This window comes from Lissotriton vulgaris, chromosome 5 (genome assembly GCF_964263255.1).
Source record: "Lissotriton vulgaris chromosome 5, aLisVul1.2, whole genome shotgun sequence".
NCBI classification, from domain to species: domain Eukaryota; kingdom Metazoa; phylum Chordata; class Amphibia; order Caudata; family Salamandridae; genus Lissotriton; species Lissotriton vulgaris.
Window position 1 is genome coordinate 986,436,912 of NC_141693.1, and position 22,444 is coordinate 986,459,355.

Consider the following 22,444-nt stretch of genomic DNA (forward strand, 5'->3'; position numbering starts at 1 on the left):
AGTAAATTTTTATAAACAAATCAAGACCAAAACGACAAAAACTGAATCTAATAAATCCGAGATATGCAAGTTAAAAGACTTCTGTGAAAATAGCACTAAATGCCAACTGTGATTATCTGTTTGCGCTGGTCTCGGACAAAGTCACAAGTTTAGGTCGATGGCAACAGAGCGCGGGCCAGCTACAGGAACCAGGTTAGGCCTGCTGAACACGAGTATCTTAAATCCTTGTTGCAAAGAGATGCAGAGTCCTGTGTTGACGATGCGTCTCGCAGCAGAAACGATGTTAGGGAGTGCCTCGCGCAGAGGTGGTTCCGTGGCGCTGTGAAGTGTGATGTGATGTACTTGCTTTGAAATGCGCTGCAGTGGTTCTGATGAGCTGCATTTGGTGAGGCAATGTCCTCGCTTTGGGGGAAGTCTTGACAGCAGGGGCGATGCTTGGGTTCCAGAGGGGATGCAGCAAAGGCAATACACTCTTCTGCAGGAGATGCGCCGCGAAGGGGATGTGTGGATTCTCCTGAATCCACAGATGGGTTGGCAGAGCATCTTCAGGCCCACTTGCAAGGGTCCAGGACTGGGATGGCACCACTTCGGAGAACAGGACTCACAGATAAGACTTCTGATCAGGAGGACAACCAACTAGCCCTTGGAGTCCCTCTGGGGTCATTGGTTTAGATTTGAAAGTCCATACCTTCTCACCCAGGCAAGAGGGCAGCAGGTTATCACAATCAGTCAGTAGACCTGCAGAGTAGCAGTCCTTTCAGCAGCACACCAGTCCTTCTTCTTAGCAGAGTCCCCAGGTCCATAAGTGTTCTAAAGATTTGGGTCTAAGGGTCCAATATTTGTACCTTGTGCCCACTTTGAAGTAGAGGAAGTTCATAGAGGTTTCCACCGCCTGAAGTGTCAGACATCCCCTCCCTCCCTGCAGCCGCGTATCTAGGGGGGGGCGGGAGGGGCGGTCCACCCCAGGCGGCACAACTTTGAGGGCGGCAGCCGCGCGGCACTGGCCCCTTGCGGCGGCCTTTATAATTTATTTGAGGACACTCAGTGTCCCCAAATAAATTATAAAGGCCGCCGCAAGGGGCCAGGGCAGCACGGCTGCCGCCCGCCGGTTGAAGTTCAAGCTCTGCGCACGCACATGACCAGCTTGCAAAAAGCTGCAGTGCGTGCACCTCCTGACGTCTGAGGAGCCCACTACTTCCGGTGCTGCCAGGGAGAGGGCGTGCAGGGGTTGGATGGATTCCCGAGTACGCCCCCACACCCTAACGGGTCCCTCATCTGAGCCCGCTCAAATCAGTGTCAGCGGGAATCGTCCCCTCCCGCGAGCAGCAGGGGGCCACCGAAGCCCAGCAGAAGATGAGACCCAGGAACAGGGCATCCCGAGGGCCACAGGATTTGCAGCAGGCCCTCCCGCCTCTACCGACACTTAGTGCAGTCAACCCTAGGGTCTGCATGGGGCACCGCGAGGCAATACATCAATCAGGCCTCAAGCCACAATCACGTCACTCTGGGCCCAAAGGAATTTGAAACTTTGCTGCCTCGATCGGGCAGCACCAGCCACATGAGGTCGCTCAGCACAGGTACGCAGACAGGCCAAAGTGACTAGGGTGGTCCACCCTCCAATTTAGTGACACCCCTCTCCTCACTCACCCCCCTTTCCTCGAGCTTCTGTTTTTATACTGACTGCCGGCCACAAAGAGTATAAAATCGACGACCTTGCAGAAATTCTGTAGACTTTTAAAGCACTTTGAGTATTTTCTGTTGCGTGTTGCAGTTTCCATATTTTTACTTTTCATAGCATTCAAATATTGTGACATTTTCATCATCCGTAGAAGAATGGATGCGTTAGTAGAGCAGGAGGCTCTGTAGTTTGAGAAGGAGCAGTGTTTTGAAGGAGGGAATGGCATTTTACAGGTGAGATGTTTAAGACTATAAGGTGTACTTTAAAGGTAGGACAGCAGAGTGGGTCTGAAGAGGCAGTTTTTAAAACCGGAGTGTAGTGTGCGAGTTTTGGTGATATAATGTGAGGGTAGAAGGAGTAATTTAAAGGTTGGATAGTTTAAATCTAGGATGGGTTAATATAAGGCAGAGGTGTAGGAGTTTGGAGTATTGTTGATGTTAAAGGGGTAATTATGTTTGTATGCATTTATTGATCTAGCACGTTCTAAATTCAGTACACTTGTGAGCAGATTTACCAAGATTCAAACTACCGTATTTTCCGGCGTATAAGACGACCCGGCGTATAAGACGACCCCCTACTTTGCCTGAAAAATTTTAGGTTTTGTGCTATACTCGCCGTATAAGACGACCCCCACTTCCAGCGCAGTCCAACGCAGTCCTGCATAGCCATTCCGAGAATGTACGGTTACCGGTATTTTGAACTTACCGTATTAGTCTAGTCCTCCTCCCTGTGGGTGAGCAGTAAGGCTTTATCAGTGGACAGTGTTACCTACCTAATCGTTTATTTTACAAACTCAAAGACTGAACTCAAACAAATTGGTTGTATAAACAATCTTGCTTTACTCGCAATATTTTTATTTAGAACCATATGAAAAACTGTCACTTCTGAATATACCGGTACGGTACGGTAAACATAAATAAGTGCATGAAACAGTGCAAGTGGATTAAACTTCCCATAACTTTCCATAATCCAAGGGATTTCTACAGGATTTACAACGTTCCCTTTAAAAGCCTTCAAAATCCTCCTCTTCGTCATCTGATCTCATAAGTAAGTCAATGTGATCTTGTGGTACATCTGTAAGGCAGTCATCGTATGGATCTGGTACCAATTCCGTATCAGATGATGTGGTCTCTTCTTCGGCATCCTCTTCACCTTCCCACAAATAGTCGTCCTCCATACCATCTAATGAATTTGATATGCCACACTTCTTGAAAGACTTTATTACAGTTTCTGCATCAATGTTGTTCCAGGCCTTTATAACAAAAGTGCACAAAACATCCAACTGTGGAGCACGCATGTTTCCTCCTTTTGTGAATGTTTTTTCACCGCTAACCATCCACTCATTCCACTGTTCTCGGATGCGATCTTTAAATGGCTTGTTTAGGCACACATCCAGTGGCTGCACCAACGATGTCAATCCTCCAGGTATAACTGCAGCATCTGTTTTTATTCTTGCCAGCCTTTGCTTGGTGCTTGGAGTTAAATGAGCCCTGAACATATCCCACACCAGTAGACTACGTCTTTGTAGAAGTCCACCTGGTCGCCTGCTCCATACATTATCAAGCCATAGCTTTACCCCTTCTTCATCCATCCATCCTTTCTCATTCACATGCACAAAACAACCAACAGGGAACTTGAGTTTCGGCATTGTTTTTCTTTTGAAAATAACCATTGGTCTCAGCTTTGCGCCATCAGCTGTGCATGCTAGTACCACTGTGAAACTGGACTTCTCATGTCCTGTTGTTTTTATTAAAATTGTCTTTTCGCCTTTTTGATGGACAGTTTTGTTGGCAATCATATCGAAATTCATTGGAGTTTCATCCATATTTCCGATGCTACTTAGCGCATAGCCATGTTCATTGCGCAGCCTAATAACGTAGCGATGGAAGCTATGCATTTTGGCATCAAGATCCGCAGGTAATTTCTGGGCAATTTTTGTCTTTTGCCGCAATACCAGATTATGCCTTCCCATGAATCTGGTACACCAGGATATAGTGGCCTTAAATCTGTGGCTGAGATCTGGATTAGATTTGGCCCACTGAAGTGCAACCAATCGGATTTTATTTCGGGTCACGACATAACCGCTTTGCCGATGCTCGCCCACCATGTCTGCTACATGCTTTTCAAGTTCTGGCCAATGTGGGGTGCCTCTTCTTAATGCACACTTGCCCCTTGGCATACTCCGTAATGCTTTCTCATTTGCTCTCCAGGCCCGAACCATCTTTTCTGTCACTCCATATTGTCTTGCAGCAGCACAGTTATTATGTTCCGTGGCAAAATCCACAACTTTAAGTTTGTAACTGGCTTCATATTTCCTTCTTCTTGCCACTCCTGGAGCCTTGCTGGGTTCTTGACTGCCAGCCATTTGCACTGGATGCGCTGCTGGAGCCTTGCCGGGTTCTTCACTGTCTGCCATTTGCACTGGATGTGCTGCTGGAGCCTTGCCGGGTTCTTCACTGTCAGCCATTAGCACTGGATGTACTGGTGCTGTACAGTATGAACAGGTGCAGAGACTGTCTTCAACACCACACGTACGGTACGGCAAATACGGTATCTGGTCACCAGACTGCCTTTCCTCTTCGCAACAACCAGCCAATCACGGCAAGTGCTCTACTGCCTTTGGTAACATTTGGGAACATTCGACAGTCCCCTTTCTATGCCCACGCCCATGTCAAGGAGAGAGGGGCGCGTGCCAAAACGTGCCAAACGTGCCAAACGTGTCAACACACCGGGCGCTGCCATCTTCGGCGCTGGCTGCCCGTTACCATATACCGTGTTTCGGACGTCCTGCTGCCTCGTCCTGCTGCATCGTCTGCCTGGGGATGTGCAAGCGGTTGGAGGCGCGTGTACAGCGGCAGCGGCAGTCGAGGTAAGACTCATGGCGCCATTTGCTCGCTTGTGAAGCGGTTTGACACCTTCGAGTGAAGTCCTTGCTATGAAAAAAACGCTCGCTTTCGATACTTCATGGCGCGGGGCCTGGTTGTGGACGTTGCCAGGGCCGGTGGCTGTATTTTTTAACATAAGGTGTGTTGTTTCTTGTTACATACGGTATTTCCTATTGTGAAGCGGTCTGACACCTTCGAGTGAAGTCCTCGCTATGAAAAAAAAACGCTCGCTTTCGATACTTGCACAATTCATGGCGCGGGGGCTGGGTGTGGACGTTGCCAGTGTCGGTGGCTCTATTTTTTAACATAAGGTGTGTTGTTTCTTGTTATTTCCTATTGTGAAGCGGTCTGACACCTTCGAGTGAAGTCCTCGCTATGAAAAAGCGCATGAAAACATACCATAACATTTTGTACCCGGCGTATAAGACGACCCCCGACTTTCCAGAAAATTTTAAGGGGTTAAAAGGTCGTCTTATACGCCGGAAAATACGGTATACAACTATGTGCAATAGTCTCTCTTGCACAACCAAAATTAGCATTGTATTGTATTTACTGCGCATTGTGCCACAGTGATGGCATCAGCCACACACATGCAAATAACTCTTGTTATTTGTGACAATAAATATAATTTTTCAACTATGCAAAGACAGAGAAACAATACTTTGTATGAGTTTTGTGTTTTGAGTAAACCCTCAAATACAATTCTTTCATACAGACAGCCTCCTAAGGGTAAATTGGGCACTGTTTGTAATTTTAGCAAATATCACACCTAATATGCTTTGAAATATTTTGGAATTTCCCATTGTCTGTTGTTTGTACTGGGCTACTCTAGTTTTTATGGCTTTAGTTTAGTTGATATGGCTTTGCTTGGAGTTCTAGGCCTGTTGCTGTGGTTCCTACCCCATTACACCCAATTTGCAAGAATTCTAAGGGGTTTTGTGCTATGCGACTAGAATTAGATTACTCCACATTTTGTTGTTACATATATATATTATAATGTATGGAAAGATGAGAGAGGGTGAATTTCAGTATCAGTAAATAAGACCAGTTCTAGAAATCCTTGGTATAGTGAAAGGCAAGGGGCATCGGGTATTAAGGCTGACATTGTGACATCGAAGATTTGCTCAGGTAAAATGGGTCATGCTGAGTGCGCAGGATAAGTTGATACTGGAAGACTGAGTATAGGAGTAGTAGGTAGGAGGTGGGGACAGTTTGAAAGTTGGATGTATTTAGAGGACAGGAGGGATGTGACAAAATATAGGGTAGCTTCGGTGCTGGGGAGGAAGTTGAAAGGGAATAGTTTACAACTGGAGATAGTTTCAGCATTGAAGGGGTAGTTTGAAGGTGGAGTTCGCATGAAGGTAGGGGTAGTTTGTTTGAAGGGGTGACTTTGTTCTAGAAGGTAGTAAGTGGAGATACTCTGACTGTAGTAAGAGTTATTTGACAATAGGAAGTAGTTTGAGTGGAGGGGTAGTCTAAAAGTATGGGGTAGCGAGAAGACGGGGTAGTTTTAGTGTTGGAGAGGTTGTTTTGGTGCAGTTTGGGTGATGGAGGTTAGGTTGAAAGGGGAGCGATCATTTGAGCATAGAAATGCTGGACTGAAGGTAGAAAGGGACAGTGTGAGGGAAGATTGGGATATCTGATGGTTGGAATAGTTTAAGGGGCAGTATCGGGTAAAAGTGCATTAGCCCTGGCTGTGTATTAGTACCATTTAAAATTAGTTTTAGCCACACTGCAAAGCATCTGCACTACTGTACAGCATGGCTACAAAGCATTGCCAAAGAAATAGCTCTCATAAGCAAGACCTTTTGGCTTTGCCAGTGCTTGTTTCTTATTGCAGCGTCAGCTCAGCAAAGTACGTTTGTGCTGAAGTGGACATTTATTGCTGAAGAGTGAATGTGGCAAGCAACACCTGTGTGTTCTTAGTAACACACACAAAAAGAGCGCAGGCGATATGAAGGTGCAGAGACCTTGGCAGTACTCGTGTGCTAATGAGAGATGATTGTGAGGACATGCACATATAGTGATGTCAGGACTCACATTCAATGACTTTGCTTTCTAAACTTTCAGGAATATTGAAACGAGGCACCTTGGGTGCAATTCATTTTAATATTACATTGGGAAACTGTTATTAGTATACATTGCCACAGTTCCTTCTGCAGATTCCGTGGGTTGTCCCCTCCTAGTATACCCTTCCGCCCCCACAAAAATATGAAAATATTTCTATAGATTTTCACATATTTTTTGCGGGCATGTGGCTGTCTGTAGTGACAGTTGCATGGTCAAGGCTCTCTCTACGATGGCTATATAACAAATATAAGGAGTACCACCAAAGGTGAGGCTCAACAGCCAGTATTGGTGGGATGAGACTCTGATTGGGAAGAAGAAGTCCTTCTTTGTTTTTAAGGAACCCCTCACTCACCGACCTGGTCGGTGACATGCTTCATCATCGGGGCCACCTTGACAGCCGAGTGCCGCCAAGGTGTGCTGCAACACCTGAAATACAGTGGAGCGGGTATGTGAGTGATGAATGTGAAAAAAAGGGTCAGTGGGTTAAAAATTGTCCTGGTATGACTTAATATTATTTATTCTAAGGCTACTGGACAATGTTAAAATAGTGTGTGTAGATACAATGAAGGCTTTAGTAGGACCTAGTGTATCTGAAGTATGTGATAGGTCTACATGTTTCAAACCATAGGTGGGAGTTACCGGTTTTTCTTCAGGACCATAAAAAATGAAAGGAGTTGGGTGGTCAGGGTACACTAACGCCCTGCCATACCTGCAACCCTCTCAGGAACCTAGATAGCAAGTTTGCTAAATGGTTAAAATGATTTGCAACCGAGTATGGTTACAAAAATTGACAAAAATCTGTGAAAAAAGATAAAGGGGAAAAAACAGACAGTCCAATCAAGTACACTGGGAGGAGGACGACCCAGTGAGCAACAGAACGAAGAGCAAAGCGGGCACAAGCAGTGCGAAACCTTAGTTACAAATCTATCAACAAGACCACTCACGAATATTGAAGAAAATGTTCTCATAAAGGACTGGGATATGTCCCCACAGCACGACTTGACAAATTCCAGTTACATTGTGAGCTGGCCGGCTTCTTCAGAAAATTAAGGCTAAAAGCATTTTTCGAGAAACAAGGCCAACTGAGAGACGGTGGAGTGGAGAATGAAAGTGGACTAAAGTTGAAGTCAACCTTTATGCCACCCCAACACGCAACACCGGTTGAAATAGTGACATTCGAACAAGCCGTCTACAATGATGTCGAGAAAATGCAAACTACCTCCAGTTATCAAAATCTAAGTAACATGGAAAGAACAGCATTAAAAGAACTACGTGCTTGCGAAACAACCATTATAAAACCGGCTGACAAAGGCGGTGGACTTGTCATTATGGACACCACTGCCTATCGCGAGGAATGCATCCGACTTCTGAGTGACAGAAAAAATTACCAAGTCTTGGACACTGACCCATCAGGCGATCTGAAAGCTGAAATCTGTCAGCTAGTTGAGATTGCAGAAACTAACGGAGCAATATCCAAACAAGAAGCGGACTACTTGTGTACCCGTGAAGGGAAGATACCTTACTTCTACATTTTACCTAAAATGCACAAGGGGAAACTACCGCCCCCTGGACGCCCAATAGTCTCCGGTATTGGCTCCCTACTAGAACCTCTGTCCAGATTCTGCGACTTCTTTCTCAAAACTATTGTACAAAAATCAACCACTTACCTACAAGACACAAAGAGTTTACTGAATCTACTACAAGAGGTGGAGGTTGATGAAAACACTATACTCCTAAGCTTTGACATCGAAAGCCTATACACAAGCATACCCCAGGACGACACCATCCGTGTCCTGGGGAACACTCTAGAGAATACCGACTGGCCCTTCCACACCCCCAAGGCATTCATTTTGGAATGCGCCACCCTGGCCCTCAAACGAAATTTCTTCGAGTTTGAAGGAAAACTTTTCCTACAGACCGGGGGGACCTCAATGGGCAGTGTTTTTGCCCCCAGCATAGCTGGTATGTATGTATACGATTTCGAGAACAGATTCATCCTGAATGACGTGAATCCATATCGTGAACATCTAACCTTCTGGAGGCGATATATTGATGACGTCCTTGCCATCTGGCAAGGACCGACTGAACGTCTCGAACAATTTATAACCTGGATCAACACCTGCGATATGAACCTCAAATTCACAAGTTGCCATGACAAAAAAGAGATTGTCTTTCTTGATGTAGTAATAACGAAGGAGGGCAATCATCTTGAGACAAAAACCCACTACAAACCGACCTCAAAGAACAACCTCTTGAGGTTTGAAAGTTTCCACCCTCGACCCCTTAGGGAGAACTTACCCTACGGACAATTTCTAAGACTGCGTAGAAATTGCAGTAAACTGTCTGATTATAGAACACAAGCAGAAGAACTCTCAAAAAAATTAGACAACCGTGGATACCCTAAGAAAATAGTAAACAAATGTCAAAAGAGGGCCAGGAACCAACCCAGAGAGGCACTTCTTGAAGAGAAAACCAGGAATGATGCAGAAATACCATTGACCTGTGTCACTACTTTCAACTCAATATCGAATCAAGTAACTAAGAGCATTAACAAGCATTGGAATATATTGAACACTGGAAATCTACACTGGGAAAAACCACTCTTTTCCTTCAAAAAATCTCAAAGCTTAAAAGATACTCTTGTCAACACCAGACCAAAGTTGAAAAAGAACCCACCCACAGCCTCCATCACCAGGACTTGGGGCCTACCTGATGTGACTGGACACTTCCGCTGTGGCGACTGCAGTGTGTGCCATTTAACCAAAAATACAAAGACTCTAGATCTAGAGGTTGGGAGAACTTGGAAACAAATTGCGCACACGAACTGCAATAGCGAAAATGTAGTTTACTTGATTGAGTGCACTTGTAAAAAACGGTACGTGGGAATGACCACCAGGAAGGTAAAACAAAGGATCTGTGAACATCGCAGCACAATTCGCTGCAAGAAAAATGCTACCCGCCTAACAGACCACTTCCTGGAAAAAGGCCACACACCAAATGATATGTTTTGGACAGTGATTGAGCAAGTCACCGCTGGACCGAACATCCAGAAACGCCTGTTTGAAAAAGAACAAAGATGGGTGTACAGACTATCCACCAACAAACATGGTCTTAATGACAACATCCCCTGGGCCTCGGTCCTTTCTTAGGAAACTGATTTGTCATAAAAACTAATTCTGTAATATGCAGTCATTTGATACAGGCACATCTATGACCAATCCGCAGAAATGAGAAGAACTACCATTCTCTCTTTGGCTAATTTTTTCCTTCCAATCCCATAAGGAACATCTTCCCTAACCACCCAAATGTAGAGACTTTTTACAGTGATATATAGCCCCCCCCCCTTTTTTTCACCCCTTTTTCTTGTACTAGCACTGATTGCCAAAATGGTATTAGTAAGCATCCCCCTTGATCGGTGCACAATAATTGCACGTTTTTTCCCTTTAATGTGCGCCTTTCTTTTCCCTCTAATGTGCGCCTGTTTTTAACATACAAGTTCCATTGTTTGATCATCCATGCAAAAATCACCCCGTTCACATAAGCGGCCAACTCCGTTACACGGAGACATTTGTTTACCCTAGGTGGCATGGCAACCCGACGCACACGCGACGCCCACGTGACCGCGTGACGTCATCGCGCTGCGCCGACCAGCCACGCCCTCCGCGCCCGCAATGGCAGCCGCCTTTAACTTCGGCGCTGTTTCTCTGCAAAAACACGGGACGCGGAAGGGCGGTCTAGGTGAGAATTCACTCGTAATGCTGGAAAACTGTAAGTAGATACTGCGCTAATGAAACGCATCCGTTTTGGGACTACTTCCGCTAAGGAGGTATAAGAACAGTCGGTATTCTGATACTATCTCTACCCCCATTCCCCTTGACTCCACAGAATACGTTTTTGAGCTTTTGCTGCCTCCCTTCAATCCCCGTGCAGCAATGATTTCTCCACTGAGAAGTGAGCATTATTTATTTTCTGACAAATATATATGTTGTGTGTTGTTTTGTCTTGTGTGTATTGTTACTTTGGATCAAGTTGGCATATTACCACGTCGGCAATTTCCTGACACTAATTAAAAATCAGTCATGAGTTAGGCACGCACTATGTAGCCTGTGTATGACTGGTTTAAACATAGAATTATATGTACACAATCACACCAACATTGATAGGTGTGCTTTTTAAGGAAACTATGTGTTCCTACAAATTAATCAGGCACACCGCACGCTGCACAATTCGCTGATACTGGTTGTGGAATGACTCAAAGATAGAACGGACTACGTCACTTCACTACGTTACAGGCATGTAAACTATCCTTTGTGACTTATAACCCTTTATCTTTTTTCACAGATTTTTGTCAATTTTTGTAACCATACTCGGTTGCAAATCATTTTAACCATTTAGCAAACTTGCTATCTAGGTTCCTGAGAGGGTTGCAGGTATGGCAGGGCGTTAGTGTACCCTGACCACCCAACTCCTTTAATTTTTTATGGTCCTGAAGAAAAACCGGTAACTCCCACCTATGGTTTGAAACATGTAGACCTATCACATACTTCAGATACACTAGGTCCTACTAAAGCCTTCATTGTATCTACACACACTATTTTAACATTGTCCAGTAGCCTTAGAATAAATAATATTAAGTCATACCACGACAATTTTTAACCCACTGACCCTTTTTTTCACATTCATCACTCACATACCCGCTCCACTGTATTTCAGGTGTTGCAGCACACCTTGGCGGCACTCGGCTGTCAAGGTGGCCCCGATGATGAAGCATGTCACCGACCAGGTCGGTGAGTGAGGGGTTCCTTAAAAACAAAGAAGGACTTCTTCTTCCCAATCAGAGTCTCATCCCACCAATACTGGCTGTTTAGCCTCACCTTTGGTGGTACTCCTTATATTTGTTATATAGCTATTGAACCTGGGGACCGGGAGTACCCTTCCGTCCGCTCAAGTGGATAAAATCCCTTTACTCTCTATCTCTTGTTATACATATCTCTCTACGATGGGCCACGGGTCAGATCACCCTTCTGGTCTGGGTAGGTAAAAACTGCATTTTTCTCATTCTATTACATTCTCTGGCCTGACACTCCAGATTATTAAAATGCTTTCGGAGCACTGACAGTCTTTAAAAACTCACACTACTATACTGTAGTGACCGTAGGCAACACTGATTTGGTGTTGAATGCTCTCTGTTTGGCGGGAGGGAGGAGTAGGATGGTTACACTGCTCTCTTGGGATGGGGGGGGGCAGGGTATGTAGTTCTTCTGCGGTTGGGGCAGTGGATGGCTCCCCTGCTCTCTCCTGGGAGGGGCACGTGGGATGGCTTCTACTGAGCTCTCATGGGGCGCTTGGGTGGAGTGAGAAGGCTTCCACTGCCGGGCTGGTACTGCCCCAACTGCAGAACTCAAGTTAGTCTAGTGATCGGGTACATTGGACTCACCTGTAGTATCCTGAAGGTGCTTCCAGGGGCATCGTGGTCAAACCCATTGTGGCGGACCGGTCTGCAGACATTGCTGAGGTCATGGACGGGCAGCTAGGGGACAGGGGACAAGGGTCCTGCACAAGCTGTGATGTCACAAACAGAGTATATAGAACGGATGTAAGTTTTGGGTTTCCTTCTGCTTTTCCTTCACAGTCGTAGCTAGGTGGGAGCGTTCCGTCCCAGGCGGCACTATCTTGGGGACGAGGTCTGTCTAGCCCTGGACCGTGTCATGTATGTGCATGTAACTTGCATGATCGAGGTATCTATTAGCGACGATACTACGTGTCTCTCGGACCTATTTCAGGTGCTCGCCGTCCTTTTTCCCCAGCACCCCGAGGGGGGCGGCTATCTGAAGGATAGCCCCGGGCGCCACAAGCTCTAGCTACGCCTCTGCCTCCCTGTCCTAGCAAGTTTTTAGCTTTTCACTACCAGGACATGTAAAACTTGAAAGTACAAGTCTAGCTTTTTAATACATTGCACCCTGCCCTATGAGATGTATAGGGCTAACCTTAGGGGTGACTTATATGTATTAAAAAGGGAGGTTTGGGCCTGGCAAGAGGCTTACCTTGACAGGTTGAACTGGTAGTTTATAACTGTACTTGCCGACTTCAATGCAAGCCTTAGACATATTTAAAGGGCTAATAAAGTGGGTGGCACATTGAGTGCAGCTTCCCCCTAGTAGAATTTTATGTACAGGCCCTGGGCACCTGTAGTACCAATTTAATCGTTTGGGGATGTGTGCTTCTTTACATTTTATTGTAAATTATTGCTTTTTTTATAGTTTTAATTATTTACTTTTCGATTGCTTATTTACTGTTCTGATTTGTTTTGTGGAATACTCTAGGTTGTTCAGAAATCAAAAGTATTTTCAAGGTGACGAGTGATTGGAACCAGTATTCTCGAAGTCCTATGCGTCTGGGGTTCTTCACACAAGGAAAGCTACACGTTGATTTGCTTGCTGTGCTCAGGAACTGTCGCTGAAAACTACAGAATTATCAGAATTTAGCCCGTGAGTATCTATCTCTCTCTGCCTTCTAAATGAGCCTGTCACAGTTTTTGACCTGTTCGAGGATTTAACACTCTGTTTACCTAACTTAAGAATGACAAATCTCTACCTTTTGATAACAATTTTTGATGTGTTTGACATAACATAAGAAACAGTGGAGTGCCTTACAGAAAACATTTTCATTTTAAGTGGAATTCATCAATCACAAGGTGCTGTATCTAGAGCAGGACTATATCAATCACTGGATGCTGTTTTTGGAGCAGTGATATTTTAAATTTAAGGTGCTGTATGTAGAGCAGGAGTATATCAAATGGCGCGCTGTATTTGAAACAGTATATCAAACACAGGGTGTTATATGTGGAGCAGGAATATATCAGGTAAGCGGTGTTGTGTGGTTTGAATCATCCTGCTCTGTTGACAGGTGTCATGGAGTGTAGTGATGCCTTTATGCTGTAGGATGTAATGTAGAACGCGGTTCATGTTGGAGTGGTGTTTTGAGCTGGAAGCAGCGCCATACCGCTCCTCACCAGTGGGCTAATATGCTGGATTAAACTTCTACAAGAAACTCAACTTTGCCTGCTGTTTGTATTAATTTCAGATGTTGATTAGCGAGAATTGAATCAGCCCACTGTGAGAAGGTACCTTTGTACACTAAAGAATTGAAAGGTTTGGCGTTATGGCTAACACCTTACGTGCAGTGAGCACCGGGGACAGTGTACAAGGAGATCGACGTGTGGTATGCTATATTTCGGCCAAACGCTATATTTTTACATGTACTGAGTGTTTTGAATACTTGATACAAGGTTTCATTACCTCTTTGACGCTGCGGGTGCATGTGGATCCGAGGAGAGCTTGTGCTTGAGCAAAGGTGGTGCATACGCTTGTTGCTCAAGAGGCGGATGCGTTTCAGCTGGAGCGCACACAAGAAGGCATGACGGCACAACGTTAATGTGAAGTGTGGTAGCCATTTTGGGGCAAGTTTATCAATCAAAGCTTGTGCGCATTGCAAGAGTGATGCACAACCTTGTCATCAAATTGATCCGGCATGTCAGAGTTCATGACGTGCGCGCTTGAATTAATCTATGTGTCGGATTCCTGACGCATATACTTTTAGTTCAAAGGTGCACACTTTTAACTGGATTCTCGAGCTTCGTGTTTCATCAGAGACGTGCATACTTTCAGAGAACAATTCACAAAACATTTAAAGGTATTTTTTTAGATTTAGAATAATATATACTACCTCAAGATTTAATATTATTTCAAACAGCAAGGTACTTTGTGTATTTCCGGATGACGGCACATTTGAAGGGTGTTGGTGAAATACCAGTTAGTTCCAAAATACTATGGCAAATGCACAGATGTTGAATCCGCCAACATTATTTTTAAAAACACCAGGTAAACCGCCTTTAATTTGGAAAAAATGGTTTAAAAGTTTTGAAAATTACCTGGTAGCAATTGATGATGAAGCATTCTCAGCGGACAAGAAATTAGCCTTATGTTTCAGGTTTTTTTCAGGAAAGCTGCTATTGAGATTTTTGAAAACGTAAAACATATTCCTGCGTCACAAAAGGAAAATGTACCTTTGGATGTATTTAAAATGGCAGTATCTAGACTGGAAAAGCATTTTATTAAGGAGTCCATTGTTATGATAGAATGCCATAGCTTCTACAAAAGAAAACAATTTGGGGAATACTCAGTTGGTGGAGGAATACGTTGCAACTTTAAGGGCCTTAGCTGCAAATTGTGACACGTATATAAGGGACCAATTTGTTTTCAATTGTAAATCGAAAAAAATGAATACAGGCTGTTGGAATGCTGAAGTCCTAAGCTGTCAGAGATTTTAGATATTGCCGAAGGCATTGAAAGAACTATTCTGCCTTCAAGAGTTTTAACATTGAAGGAGGTTAAGGCAGGCTTACCAGTTTGCTCTGTTCAAATGTGGGGTGGGGGGAGGAAACAATCACTAAAGCGTGTAGTTTTATGTCTAATCTTACCTGTTTCAGATGCGGTTCTAAATCTAATCCAAGCAATAATCCCATGTGTCCAGCATTGAAACAAAAATTTGCTAAATTTAACAAAGTAGGTATTTTTCAATCGGTCTGGAGAAGTACAAAATTCAGTGCTGGCACAACAGTCAACAATGTGGAAGATGTAAATGATACTTATGAAAATGTAGTTCTACCTTTACATGCTAACAAGGAGCATTATAATGTTTATGATGATAATTCTTGGTTTAAGGCACAGCTGGGTCTGGTACAGATAGCCATTGACACAATGGCTGATTCGTGTTCTCTGATTGCTATACTCTGAAGTCAGTTTTAAAGACAAGTGGAAACGCATCGATTTGATGGACTCTGATGTAAACCCTTAAGCGTTTGGCTATTTTAATATAGATATGTTAGGGTATTTTGAGGACAAGCTAAAATTTCTGGGACGCGTTATGCAAACCAAAGCCTCAGTAAGGATATTGTTGGTAGGTATGATTTAAGCAAACTTGGTGTGATGCTCTGTCAATGTACAGATTGTCCCATTGTTTTAAGTGATGTGACGTTGGGTCATGTGGATGTGAAACAGTCTAACATGGAAAGAATTATTGAAAAATATAGTGTAGTATTTGCAGATAATGTGGGACCAGTACATTTTTTCCCACCTCATTAAGCTAAAAAACAAAGGGGCTGTTCCTATACACTACAAAGTCTTTATCATACCTTTGGGTGTGTGCCAACAACTTAAACAACATCTGGACATGTTGTGTACTTATTGAATCTACAAACCGTGCAGAGTGGATTTTTGCTGTAATAGGGTTAACAACAAAATGATGACTTGTGCTTATGTGCAAATATTGTGGTAGATTACCAACACGTGTCAAGAATTCATGAGTTGCTGGCTGCTGTTAATAGAGCCCGATATTTTTCAGTAATTGATCTCAAATCGGCATATCACCAGGTGATTCTGGAATAAGAGTCACCTGACCTGACAGCTTTTGGTATGCAATTTGGAGTGTTTATGTTTTCCAGTCAACCTTTTGGGTTTGACTCAGTGGCCAGCGTGTTCCAAACGTTGAAATTGAATGATTTAGCTGCAACTAGGGACCAGCAGGGGTGGGCTGGGAGCACCAGACCTCCGTGTATATATCTCTGTCTCTATCTCTGTCTCTGTCTCTGTCTCTATCTCTATCTCTATCTCTGTCTCTGTCTCTCTCTCTTTCTTTTTTCTCCTCCCCCCGCTTCGCCTCGGAGCAAGATCCCTCGAGTGGCACCGGCACTATTACATATCGATCTTGCGTACTGGAAAAAAGCACTACAATACACGAGTCAGTGCATCCCAACACTGAATGGGCAGATCACAAGACATAACAGCCTCACCTGGTACGAAGGAGGGGTGAAAACGGTAGGTGCACTCTTCAACAATAACATACTGATGGACCATGAGGATTTCACACGGGAGAACGGGGTTTCCGGTAATTTATATACGACACATGCTTCCATACCCCGATATGTAAAGAAGTACTGGGCTGCCACCAGGGAAGAGCCCCCAACACATGAATTAGTGCAGGCAATATACCTGATGCGAGAAGGGCGCCATCTAATAAAATGGCTATATAGAGGAACCCGGGCACATGCTGAGATATACCATACCGAACTGCGCAACAAATGGTAAAGAGATATAGAGAATGAATTCTCTGATAGGGAGTGGGCTGGTATCCTAGAATATCCCAAGAAAGTATCGAGGAGTGCAAAATTTAGATTTATACAAAACATGATTTTACATAGGGCCTACCTTACACCACACCACTTGCAGCATATGTTCCCAAATACACGGCACCATTGCCCACGATGTAAAGCAGCAGGAGCTGACATTGTCCACATGGTATGGTCCTGCCCGAGTCTTAATGTATAAACACACAGCATGGAAACGCTGACCAATCTCCAAATAAATGTAACAGTCGAAAGATGCGTATTGGGGCTTCATAGACACTTCAAGACACATAAGGTACAACTCTGCTTTCTTGATCTAACTTTATTACTAGCACAGTGCTCCAAAACAATGAGATTAAAGTCACAGAAACCCCCAACAGTGCACAATTGGCACAGTAAAATGGTGCGCTGCGGCGGAGCAGAAAGTGCAGCAATCAGGTGGGAAGAGGCCCGTGGCATGCGGAAAAATCAGATCTCTATGGAGAGCGAATGTGTAACATCCACTGTCAAGGACTGACACCTACAAATGTATATTATTATGCATTCTTACAAAAGTAATGTGAAATGTATTCATGGGTGTGATGGTTTAAAAGCAAAATCAATAAATTGTGTTAAAAAAAATTAGGAATGTAATGATGTGTTCATGATGTAGGATAGAGTGTACAACGTGGTTCATGTTGTAATCGTCCTTTGAGCTGGAGGCTGCACCATACCGCTCCTCACCAGTGGTCTGTTATGCTTGAATTAAACTTCTACAAGAAACTCAACTTTGCCTGCCGTTTGTATTTACTTTATACGTAAAACATAGTGTGCTGTATCTTGAACAGGAGTATATCAAACACAAGGTGTTGTATATAGAGCAGAAGCATATCAGGCAAGCAGTGCTATGTGTAGAGCAGGAGTATGTAAAATACGAGATGCTGTATGTAGAGCAGTGTGGTACATTTAGTCCAGTGGAAACCAGAGGATGGGAACCAATGTGTGAGGGGGCCGTAACATCAGGACAGTACTAGTTGTTGAAGTGGGCGGGATCTATTGGAAACCATGTTCCCAAACCTTTTTTTTTAATTTTGAAGTAAAAGTTCCCATACATTTGTAAAAAAAAAAATAATAATAATAGACCATTCCAGAACTGTGAATGTTGACCTTCAACATTGTTGTACCTGTGACCACAGCATATATATATATATATATCTATGACGCTCGATTATTTCTTTTCCTTTCCAAAGAAAGAGAACAGCACTCGAGGAGTTCCTGTCAACCGCAAACAGTTTATTAGCGGGGTACGTGCACAGAAGCGTTTCGGCGTGCTGCCTTCGTCAGTGTGTATAGCACAACAACACCATTTGACATGTTAATAAAGTTTTTTCACTCATGAATCATGGAAATCAACAGAGGACTTAACCCTTATAAGATCACAATACGCGCCATCTTGGAATGTATTTACAAGACTATATGGCCTATGTAAAGCAAATTTTTTGCCCACCGATGGGCTATTACCGCTAGACAAGAGGGTATTTGTCACATCAAAAAGTTTAAACATTAAACAATTCATTAAGCCGTGGATCAGCTGATGTCCTCTGTAAATCCATATTGTCATGATTATTCTTATGTAACAAGATGCATACGTATCACACCGAGGATAAAAAAGTTAATCAAATTTCATCATTCAAGACTTCATATAAATTGGGCAGTTCAAAATCATATCTGTAATAAAGTAATTATTTCAGATTCAAATTTTCAGTTCATCAATTGAATATTATAAGGAAGAGTAGAAACATCATAACTTCAGTGGCAAATTCATATACATAAACATAAATATCTAGAGCTAATGAAAATTTCGGTCAAGGACACATATAGCACGTCACCTGTCCTAAATCACAGATCATAGATCTTAGTTACAGCAGGCAAATTGGGAATAGACTTGGAATTACATGTCGGTTCATCTGGACTTTCATATCTAGCAACCCATATGTTAATCCTAATGTCTGTTTGTTACAGTTTTACTTTCCCAAATGAAACGCCATTTTCTCCCCACTATTCAGGCCTCGTGGGTGTTTGGTGGAGAGGTCTATAATGTACCTTGACTCCAATCTGCGGATTGGAGTCAAGTAAATAAATATATATATATTTATATCTTTTTTTTTTTATGCACTTCCACCTCTGGACAGTACTCTGTAAAGTTATTTTTCAAAATTTAAATCGCACATATTGACAGTTTGAGATAAAGGAATGCACAGTGGTTGCCCCAGAAGTGCACACGAGTGGGTGAGAACCCAGATGTCCAGGTTAAGTCCTGGGCAATGTTTGCTTCCGGTGCCTCACATTTGACTAACAGAAAATAATCTGCTAACCTGGTACAGCACGTGGGCTTGTTTCTGTCACTTCCAGTATTAAAGGATTGAGCCATCACGTCTGTCACCTAGCAGAGGTGCTAGGGGAGGATGGCGTATTATTCCAATCATCGTTAATGTGAGAGAGTTGGAGAAAAGAATGTTGATCTTATCTTTTAACCACATTATGTCTCTGTGATGAACAGCTATGCATGGCTTCTGTCTCCACATGTTGGAAAAGGTACAAGAAGAAAAATAGTTTATTAGACAGTGACCGTTTTGCAATTTATGGGCATCAGCAACTTCGTGCTACTGTTGGATGAAAATAAATACCTGGCAATTTTGAAATGAGGACTGTTCCAGCGCACACACAGGTGGGGGTGTTGGTCGTGCGGGATGGTTGTGCGTGGATTTGCGCGGGGGTTTAAAAATACAAAAAAAATACCATACCGGGCCCTGCACCGCCTCAGCTCCTGCCAGCGTTTTCCTGCTGCTTTGCTGGTCTCCTGCCTCAGGCAGGAACATGAAGCAGGCAGCCTCCCTCCCCTCCCCAAGCCAATCACAATGCTGCAATGGCAGTGTTGTGATTGGTCCGGACTGAGCCCAGCCAGGTGCCTACGGGGAGGCCACTTTTCTCTATGTAGGTTGCATGCAGCCTACATAGAGAAAATGTAGAGTGCTCATGACTGGTTTGGGACGACCAAACAGTCAAGGCCCACAGCATTGGGCAAGCCACTGCTCCCGGACCCACCCGCCCCCAACCAGGCATACCCTGCCTTCTGCTTTCTCGCAGCGCGAGAAGCAAAAACATAAAATGGTATTTAAAATACCATTTTATATTTCTACTTCTCGCATTTCGAGAAAGCAGTGGGGGGATGCTCCTCCGCCCTAATGGAAGAGCCGCCCCTTTGTGCACCTGGGCAAACAACCAGTGACTGAAGGCGGGAAAGGGTAAATTGCAATGCCTCGTGAAAGCTGTGGGTCAGTTGCAGAAATTGCGTGTGAAAAGAAGGATCCTCTTTTTTCATCCTGCATTTTTAAAATACGTTGTTTCTTGAGGCATGATTTAAAGTTTGTAGCTCACATGTCACGCAACCTTGTATCAACTAAACTATCACCCATTTATTTGTAATTGCGACATATATTTCCAGTTGTTGCAGGCATAAGGCAAAATAGATAGCTTGGATAGTGTGTGGCTTGCAAGTAAATCTCATGCTTGTATGATTTTTAGGTCTCGGCTAGTAACGCGCTGAAAGCGCGTTCTCGCCGAGAACTATAGTCGGCGTCTCAGCATTCTGAGAACGCCGAAGTGAGACAAGATCTGGCCGCGCGCAGCGTTTCCCCATAGGATAACGTTGTGCGTGCGGCCAGGTCTTGTCTGTACAGCATTGCATGGCTGACCGGATCGCGTCGTGCGCCTCTCTGGAATGCAGGGGGAGTCTGCATAGGGGCGCGCGGCGCTGTTCACGAGGCACGCGGCGCTCATAAACAAGCTGGCTGCCTCTTCTCTCACCCGCCCTCCCGACTTTTAAGGGGATTCTGTTAGTGTAATTTGTAGGAATTCTTTGACTGTACTCTGGTAGTCAATGTATTATTTTGATTTAAAACGGATCTCCCTGCGAGTGTCAAAAGTCCTAGCTCTCCTCCATTTACATTTTGACTTTCTCCGTGTCCACGCACACTACGTACTTAATATGTTAGAATGAGTTCAGTTTTAAACATGCAGGCAGTCGGATCTCCCTGCGAGTGTCAAAAGGAAATCCTCGCTCTCCTCCATTTACATTTTGACTTTCTCTGTGTCCACGCACACTACGTACTTCATATGTTAGAGTGAGTTCAGTTTTAAACATGCAGGCAGTCTGTTTGTTGTTAGTCAGTGCCTCCCATGCTTACTTGTTGACTCGGACTATAAAGCTAAAGGCACGGTCTGACGCAGTTATTATTCACACAGCTCTGATGATGCACCTCAGGCACGGGGCTGACGCAGTTATTCAGGCACGGGGCTGACGCAGTTATTATTCACACCGCTCTGATGATGCACCTCAGGCCCAGGGCTGACGCAGTTATTATTCACACAGCTCTGATGATGCACCTCAGGCGCGGGGCTGGCACAGTTATTATTCACACAGCTGTGATGATGCACCTCAGGCACGGGGCTGACAGTTCTCATTCACACAGCTCTGATGATGCACCTCAGGCAGGGGCTCACAGCTGTTATTATTCACTCAGCTCTGATGATGCACCTGAGGCACGGGGCTGACGCAGTTTATTCACACAGCTCTGATGATGCACCTCAGGCACAGGGCTGACGCAGTTATTATTCACACAGCTCTGATGATGCACCTCAGGCAGGGGCTCACAGCTGTTATTATTCACACAGCTCTGATGATGCACCTCAGGCACGGGGCTAATACAGTTATTATTCACACAACTCTGATGATGCACCTCAGGCAGGGGCTCACAGCGGTTATTATTCACACAGCTCTGATGATGCACCTCAGGCATGGGGCTGACGCAGTTATTATTCACACAGCTCTGATGGTGCACCTCAGGCACGGGCTGACGCAGTTATTATTCACACAGCTCTGATGATGCACCTCAGGCAGGAGCTCCCAGCCGTTATTATTCACACAGCTCTGATGATGCACCTGAGGCACTGGCTGGCGCAGTTATTATTCACACAGCTTTGATGATGCACCTCAGGCAGGGGCTCCCAGCTGTTATTATTCACACCGCTCTGATGATGCACCTCAGGCACAGGGCTGACGCAGTTATTATTCACACAGCTCTGATGATGCACCTCAGGCGCGGGGCTGGCACAGTTATTATTCACACAGCTGTGATGATGCACCTCAGGCACGGGGCTGACAGTTATCATTCACACAGCTCTGATGATGCACCTCAGGCAGGGGCTCACAGCTGTTATTATTCACCCAGCTCTGATGATGCACCTGAGGCACGGGGCTGACGCAGTTTATTCACACAGCTCTGATGATGCACCTCAGGCACAGGGCTGACACAGTTATTATTCACACAACTCTGATGATGCACCTCAGGCAGGGGCTCACAGCTGTTATTATTCACACAGCTCTGATGATGCACCTCAGGCATGGGGCTGACACAGTTATTATTCACACAGGTCTGATGGTGCACCTCAGGTACGGGCTGACGCAGTTATTATTCACACAGCTCTGATGATGCACCTCAAGCAGGAGCTCCCAGCTGTTATTATTCACACAGCTCTGATGATGCACCTGAGGCACTGGCTGACGCAGTTATTATTCACACAGCTTTG

At 44.5% G+C, this 22,444-nt stretch overlaps 1 protein-coding gene across 1 annotated transcript in view; it reads left to right on the forward strand.

The window, feature by feature from the left end:
* Nucleotides 1-22,444, forward strand: part of DNMBP (dynamin binding protein) — a 583,091-nt gene that overhangs the window by 47,648 nt on the left and 512,999 nt on the right. Inside the window, exon 2 of the mRNA XM_086922586.1 lies at nt 12,957-13,121. The gene's annotated coding sequence lies outside the window, so the exon portion shown is untranslated. The remainder of the gene's footprint in view (nt 1-12,956; nt 13,122-22,444) is intronic.